The sequence below is a fragment of the Poeciliopsis prolifica genome, unplaced genomic scaffold (assembly GCF_027474105.1).
Source record: "Poeciliopsis prolifica strain line A6 unplaced genomic scaffold, Auburn_PproV2 SCAFFOLD156, whole genome shotgun sequence".
Lineage (NCBI taxonomy): Eukaryota > Metazoa > Chordata > Actinopteri > Cyprinodontiformes > Poeciliidae > Poeciliopsis > Poeciliopsis prolifica.
Window position 1 is genome coordinate 429,938 of NW_026562531.1, and position 8,675 is coordinate 438,612.

Consider the following 8,675-nt stretch of genomic DNA (forward strand, 5'->3'; position numbering starts at 1 on the left):
TTGGTGCCGAATTATTCCAGATTAAATTAGATCAGATGTGTGCCATGCTCTGGAGTACCTTGTGTTGATCCAGCAGTGGTTCTGCTAAAGGTGAGTTGTTTACCTGTCACAGAGCCAAAGCTCCGCCCGGCGGCTGTGCGGAGGCTGCCGTTGTCTCCACCTGGTGGTGGTGTCCTGCGCCAGCAGCTGGGCGTGTTCCAGGCTGCAGCAGTGCTTGTAGAAGCTCTCTGGGGATGACAGCAGTACGAGGCACACCTTGCAGAAGACGGAGACCTGCTCGGCCTGCGGGTGGAGCTGCCGGCTCAGCTGGAGAAGCTGAGGCCGGACGGAGAGGCCGCTGCGCTCCACCGTCCACACGGCCATCTCCACCTCGCTCTGGGCCTTCTGGCAGTGGCCGGCCTGGTGCCAGCAGGGCTTACCCTTCCTGACGTGGCTGCAGAAGGTGAAGTGGCGGTCGTGGGGTGGGGGACGCACCTGGCTCAAGGTGTGCTTGGCGCTGCCATCTGACAGGTGGTGCACCAACACCGGCTCCCAGCGGTGAGCTGCGTCTGCAGAGCACGTCTCGTTCCACCGCTTCGGCGACACTTTCATTGGCCGCTCCATAAAACAATGTTTGCAGAACTCAATGAACTTACCAGAGAATTTCTGGAGAATGCTCTGAGCTGCCTGTTCTGCAGTTTCTGGACCCGGGTCCGACTCGGCTATGTGTCTGATTAACTCACTTTTACTCATCTTCTTCTCTTTGAGGTGGTTCCACACAGCGGCCTCCTCAGAGCTCCTGGCGTAGGTGCAGCCATGACCCAGAGTGTGCTTGGGACACCCAGAACCCTCGACAAAGTAATCACATACTTTATAAACGACTCCGGGACCCATGTGTGCACCTGTGGGCCGCTCAGAGACAACCTTCCACTGGCTGGAGGCCTTCCCTTTAACTAGGAGGAGACTCCTGCTGCACTTGTGGATAACCGGCTGGATGCTGTACGTGAGTTCATTGTCCTGGTTGGAGCATAAATCACAAGCAACCTTCAGATCCAGAGCAGCCAGCAGATCTAGTTGAGCGTCCCCTGTACTGGGTTTCTGCTGGGCATTGCTTTTGGACTGAGCCAACATGGTGCAGAGTTGCTGATGGTCCATCCCATGTTGCTTTTCAAATGTCCACACTGCAGCTTCCTCTTCACTCCTGGCGAAGGTGCAGCGGTTCTTGTGCACAGTGCAGCCATGGCCCTCCTTGAAGTGCCAGCAGACTTCGTATCGCTTTGGGTTTGGAAACGTTGGTCGTTTGGAGACGGGCCTCCAAGCTCCGCCCCCTTTGGCTCTGCAGAGCAGCACCTGCTGCTCACACCGGTGCTGGCCAAGTCTCAGTGTGAAGGTGATCTGGTTCTGCTGGACGCAGCAGCGACCACAGGCCAGGGCGAGGTCATAGGTCGACTGCAGACCAGACAACATGGTGATGCCTTCAGAGCGCTGGAACGAGTTCAGTGAACCATCAGCGAGTCTGAAACAAGAAGCAGCAGAGATGTCAGAACTTCAGCATCCTGCTCCGGGTTCTGGTTCAGATCAACTCTATCAGGTCAGGGGTCAACGTAGAACCTGACCTCTGGGTAGCAGCTGGCCGGCTTCGGGATGCTGAACAGAGTTCCTTTAATCAAGGCCAAAGTGGGATAGAGCTGCCTCTGATTACTAATAACTGCAACATCGGTCAATATGTTTATTGATCATTTGCTTCATGATTTTGGTTTCATAATTTATATGAAGTTTTTATGTTGTAAATTTCTTTGAAATCTGCGACTCCAATAAACTTAACATTAAAATAAGAAACATTTTCAATCAGCATCTGGAAGCCCAAAGGTCAAAGGGTCACGATGATCAACGATTTGCTCCTAACCCCAGAAAGTTCAATCAGAGATGATGGAAACATTCATAGATGCACTGTAAAATCTAACTTTGCATTTCGTTGAAAAAAAAAAAATTATTTCAGCAGATTTGGTCAGAGTTGGATGATGGTTGGATGAGCCGCCATCCAACCATCATCCAACACTCTTATCCAGGTGGGGTCACCAAGGTGTTGAGAGGTGAGCGGCAGGGTCACCTGGAGGTCACCAGTTCATCGCAGTGCAGTCAAGTTACAGTTTTCACTTTTATGAAATAAATGTGGTGGATTTAACTTAATTTTTCAAATAAGTATAATTTTCTCGTAACTGCAGTCGGTTTGAGATAAAAAATGTTTACTAGTCATAATTTAATTATTCATATCTGAAACATACATTCCAGATAGTCAGTAAATTATTGCAGATATTTTGAGTTGGAGTTTCCAAGCAAGTTGATGGAAAATTTGATAATATTTATAGTTATAATATAATTCTATGTACTGTAATAAAGTTATCTATGATGTCATAAGGGAATATCAATTATCTGGAGTGAAGCTGATTATATGTAAAAATGTGCTGCCGTAGCCCTGAATGTGCAGTAGAACAGCTCAGCTCCATTTATGTATTGATACTTTTACTGAAAACTGTTTTAATGATCAGAGTTTTATTCCATTTTTAGAACAAATTCTTTAGCTTTTTTTGTGCTTCAACCTCACAGCCAAACATTGACAATAAAACTCAGAGCTGATCCTGAGAATCTAAAGCTTCATTTTTGGATTCCCCTCCCAGCTCTGAACTTTTCCTTCCAATCTGCTCACAGGAAGCAGATTTACTAAAAAACCATCTCAATGTTGACCGGAGAACTTCCTGGAAGCGTTTTGCATTCCAAAGAGACGTGAACGTGTGTCGATGCTTCTGCAGAGGTCTGCTGGGTTCGGGTCAGGAAACCTTCCTCAGTTTTTCAAGCCAAAGTACCGACAGGTTCTGCTGAAAATCTCCATCTGGGCCGAAGCTAACCTGAAGAGAAGCATTTGAGATTCCACCCGGTTCACTCCAAGTGAGACGGCTCCATTATCTGGTGCTTTAAATCATCTGTGATATTTTTCTTGCTCTGCCGTTTGGCTTGTTGGATCAACTCATCGTCTCTCAGTTCATCTGTTCTTGATTTCCCGTTCAGATTCTCTGTTTCTGGATGTTAGTGGAGTTTTACTTTTATTGTTGAAAGGTGTTGGCCGGACTGAGTCTGGACTTGATCTGACCTCCTGACCTTTGGCTCTGATCTTCCTCATCCCTCTCCAAAGGTTGAAGTTGTGCAGCACTGTGATGCTGCAGGTGTGATTATTCCTTTGTTTGTTTTTTGAATTTTCCAGTTTCATTTTCAATACATAAATTTCTTTTTTTCTTCATTAGCAGCTTTATCACATGTCAGTATTTCAAGAGTTTAATTATGGAATAATTTAGCTGTGAATTTTTTGTTAGTAAATGTTCACTTTTGATTATAAATCAACATCAATAGTTTTTCCTGCCGTTTCTCTGAATTTGTTCCTCATTGCAGAAAATCTGCTGTGGTCAAAATCTAAAATATTTAGTTTTATGAATGACTTAATTAATAAATGATTGATTACAAATATGAATAATTACCTGAGCCTGATGTGAGTTCAGATTCCCAACACATCTTGGATTTCACTGAAAGTTCTTCATGTAAACAAACTAAACTGATTATTCAGTTTTTTCAATGTTTTCTAAAAGCGAGATGTAAATCCTAGTTCCAGTTCCCCAACATCTCCCAGTCTTCCCAGTCTGCTTTCTGTGTAAGATTTTTATGATATAGTAACAAGCTGGGGAAGAGACAGATGGGCGTTCCCATAATGCTTTGCTGTTTCTAATCTGCCCTTCATGTTCTGCTTTCCTTTGGAGTTTCACTGCCACACCTTCCTGACGCTGATGGCGCCAGGAGGTCAAAGTTCATGAACTGTGGAGTTTTATGTTGGAAATAAAATAAAATGCCACAGTTTATCAGAGAACATGTTCTGTCATCATGACTGATATTAATATCTGCGGATGTAGTTTTCCTTTGACTTGTTAACATACATTTAATTATAACTTATTACAGGACAATTAATGTGTAATTTGAACTAAAATGTGCATTAGTCACAATCAGTTCAGTTAATGAAAACAAAAACTTGTAAACTCATGTAAACTTTTCAACAGTAAGGAAACAAGGTGTTTGTGGATGCGCTGCTGATCGGCGGTGGTGGTATGATGCTGAGGGAACAGTATCAATGGACTAAAGGTCAATCTTTGTGTCGCCTCCTGAAAATCAGCATTAAGATCACAAACTACTTCCAGATCTGATTGCTTCCTGGCCGGAAATATCAAAATCTAAACATTTGAATGTTTCTGGAGAAAAACCCACCAGAACCTTGAAGCCACGTATTTAAGAAATGAACAAAAAATAAGCCAACAAACAGAAACGTTATGGGAAATAATTGTAATATTTCATCTGGGAATTTCTCCAGAAATCTCAATTCAAAAAATGAAATATTTCTTTTGGTTAGTCTGTTTGCTCCTTCGGCAGCAAATGATCTCCTGTCAGATATAAACTGAAAATAAGAGAAATATTTTTCACACGGCAGCTGAAAGATTATAGAAATATCATTTTTGGAAGTTTAACTGAATATTCTGAATCCACAAACATCAAATCTTTTCATGTGTTTTCTTCAATCCGATCTCTGCTCATCTCTCCGTCTTTCTGGTTGTGATTGGTTCTTTTTCATCCCAGGAGCGCTCTGATTGGCTGGCAGCTCATTGAGGTGCTGCTAAGCTCTGGGGAGCCACTACATGCGGATGATTGTTTATTGGCACAAAGACAGCAGCACAGAAACGGTGAAGCAGGCAGTTACTGCAGCAACCGACAGGAAGGTCAGCAGATGTTTATAGTTATTTATAATCTGGTTTGTTTCTGTAGCAAAATTCACCACAAATACCAAAAATGATTTCAATTCAATCAAACAAACGTTCTTCATTCATTTGCTTAATTAACTAAATCAGAGTAAATGAAAACGTTTCTGTCTAAGTAAATCCAGCAGATTGCATTGACTTGTTATTATTATTATTAATAAACATAAGAGAGTTTAACAGCAGCTGACAGCAGGTAGAGAATAAAGTGGCTCTGCGTTTCCTGTTGTTCTGCTGACAGACCATAATAATCCCGCGGGCTTCCTGCCTGTTTCACGTCCTGCACAGCAGGTTCGTCAGACTGCAGGCAGGACCAGCCAGCCAATCAGCTGGGGCTACGGAAGGAGGCCCCGCCCACTTAATGGAGAAATTTGATTGAGGAAGAAGGAAGTGATGACGTGATAATGACCCTCCTGTCGTCACTTCCTGCTGAAGGGACGCAGCTGAACTGGACCTTCATTTCCCTCCAGAACCGCCAAGTTCTGGGGTCCCAACCCAGACCCATGAAGTGTGAACAGAACCAGAACTATCAGCCGAACCTCTGAGGTCAACAGCTGATGAAACCTGCTACCATGGCAACATCTGGAACCAATCAGGTCTCAGTGGCAGAACCGTCCCAGTAACTAACCAGAACCATCCCAGTAATTAACCAGAACCGTCCCAGTAACTAACCAGAACCATCCAGTAATTAACCAGAACCATCCCAGTAACTAACCAGAACCATCCCAGTAACTAACCAGAACCATCCCAGTAACTAACCAGAACCATCCCAGTAACAAACCAGAACCGTCCCAGTAACTAACCAGAACCATCCCAGTAACTAACCAGAACCATCCCAGTAACAACCAGAACCATCCAGTAACTAACCAAAACCATCCCAGTAACAAAGAACCGTCCCAGTAACTAACCAGAACCATCCAGTAACTAACCAGAACCATCCAGTAACTAACCAGAACCATCCAGTAACTAACCAGAACCATCCCAGTAATTAACCAGAACCATCCCAGTAACTAACCAGAACCATCCAGTAACTAACCAGAACCATCCCAGTAACTAACCAGAACCATCCAGTAACTAACCAGAACCATCCCAGTAACTAACCAGAACCGTCCCAGTAACTAACCAGAACCATCCAGTAACTAACCAGAACCATCCCAGTAACTAACCAGAACCATCCAGTAACTAACCAGAACCATCCAGTAACTAACCAGAACCATCCCAGTAATTAACCAGAACCATCCCAGTAACTAACCAGAACCATCCAGTAACTAACCAGAACCATCCCAGTAACTAACCAGAACCATCCAGTAACTAACCAGAACCATCCCAGTAACTAACCAGAACCGTCCCAGTAACTAACCAGAACCATCCAGTAACTAACCAGAACCATCCCAGTAACTAACCAGAACCATCCAGTAATTAACCAGAACCATCCCAGTAACTAACCAGAACCATCCAGTAACTAACCAGAACCATCCCAGTAACTAACCAGAACCATTCAGTAACTAACCAGAACCATCCCAGTAACTAACCAGAACCATCCAGTAATTAACCAGAACTATCCAGTAACTAACCAGAACCGTCCCAGTAACTAACCAGAACCATCCAGTAACTAACCAGAACCATCCAGTAACTAACCAGAACCATCCAGTAATTAACCAGAACTATCCAGTAACTAACCAGAACCATCCAGTAACTAACCAGAACCATCCAGTAACTAACCAGAACCATCCAGTAATTAACCAGAACCATCCAGTAATTAACCAGAACCATCCCAGTAACTAACCAGAACCATCACAGTAACTAACCAGAACCATCCCAGTAATTAACCAGAACCATCCAGTAACTAACCAGAACCATCCCAGTAACTAACCAGAACCATCCAGTAACTAACCAGAACCATCCAGTATTTAACCAGAACCATCCCAGTAACTAACCAGAACCGTCCCAGTAACAAACCAGAACCATCCAGTAACTAACCAGAACCATCCCAGTAACTAACCAGAACCATCACAGTAACAAACCAGAACCATCCAGTAACTAACCAAAACCATCCCAGTAACAAACCAGAACCATCCAGTAACTAACCAGAACCATCCCAATAACAAACCAGAACCATCCCAGTAACTAACCAGAACCATCCCAGTAACTAACCAGAACCATCCAGTAACTAACCAGAACCAGTATTTAACCAGAACCATCCAGTAACTAACCAGAACCATCCCAGTAACTAACCAGAACCTTCCAGTAACTAACCAGAACCATCCCAGTAACAAACCAGAACCATCCCATAACTAACCAGAACCATCCCAGTAACTAACCAGAACCATCCAGTAATTAACCAGAACTATCCAGTAACTAACCAGAACCATCCCAGTAACAAACCAGAACCATCCAGTAACTAACCAGAACCATCCAGTAACTAACCAGAACCATCCAGTAACTAACCAGAACCATCCCAGTAACTAACCAGAACCATCCAGTAATTAACCAGAACTATCCAGTAACTAACCAGAACCATCCCAGTAACTAACCAGAACCATCCCAGTAACAAACCAGAACCATCCCAGTAACTAACCAGAACCATCCCAGTAATTAACCAGAACCATCCCAGTAACTAACCAGAACCATCCAGTAACTAACCAGAACCATCCCAGTAACTAACCAGAACCATCCCAGTAATTAACCAGAACCATCCCAGTAACTAACCAGAACCATCCAGTAACTAACCAGAACCATCCAGTAACTAACCAGAACCATCCAGTAATTAACCAGAACCATCCAGTAAATGTCAGCAGGTGTCACAACTTGGAAACCCTTAACGGAACCAGAACCGCCAGAATAAAAGATACTTACAGATTGAATTAAAGCGGACGGCACCAGCCGGTCCGGACCGGACCCGAACTCCCAGCAGCTCCTCCCAGTGCAGCAGATAAAATGGTAAAACAGGTTGAACTGGGGCGGAATGGACCAGACCGGGCCTCCGAACCGAGCTGCTCTCCCGAACCCTGCGCTGGGCTCGGTATTTCACCGGAAGCGCTCTTTTAAGTTTCGTTTCTGTCATTTGACGGCACGCGCGCAGTCGCCTTGGAAACGGGGAGCTTATCCCGGAAGAAGCGCTCAGAGCGATGCGCGGCTATGGCAAGCGGTTATAGCATTTAATCCAAAAGGCAGCAATTTGATTAAAATAGTAATAAAATCCAAAATCTCAACATTATTTATTACAAGTGCAATAAAAAGAAATGAGTGGAAGAAATCTTAAAATCTCTGAAAATTCAGTGTTTCTATTTCTACTTTTAATAATCAGACATGATATGTATTTCCAGACAAGAGTTATTTGCTAGTAAAATTCAACATTGCACATATAGAGATTATTTTTTCTGCCCAAAATTAACATTAATATCAATCATGATTCTTCCCAGGAGAAATTAAGTTTGGGAAGAAATCAAATTCAATTCTTATTAAAATAAACTTAAATTTCTAACAGTTATAATTCAGTTGGTACTGGTAAACCGTCTTTATAGACAGATCAACTCAAAGTCAGACTTTGCCTATTTTTATAGAACAGATTTATTATTCCTAGGAATAATTCAGTTTTCCATCTGTACTTTTATTATTATTGATGCCTGAAGTTTCATTTCTGCCAATCATAATTCAGTTATTTAGTTATTGAAGAAGTTTGACGTTTCCCACGACTGAAGCAAGATTTGTTTTCCTGAGTTCTGAGATCAGTGAGATGAAGAGTTTAACTTCCTAAAGTTTCATTTGTTCATTAGGATTTTGAAAGATCCATATTTTTATGTCGACTCACCAGGATTATTATTGTTTGGTTCTGACTTCCTGGTTTTT

At 43.1% G+C, this 8,675-nt stretch overlaps 1 pseudogene; it reads right to left on the minus strand.

Annotated features, from left to right (window-relative positions):
• The window catches only part of LOC129356109 (helicase with zinc finger domain 2-like), a 90,247-nt pseudogene extending 82,357 nt beyond the window's left edge, over positions 1–7,890 (minus strand).
• Positions 7,891–8,675: the final 785 nt, after the last annotated feature.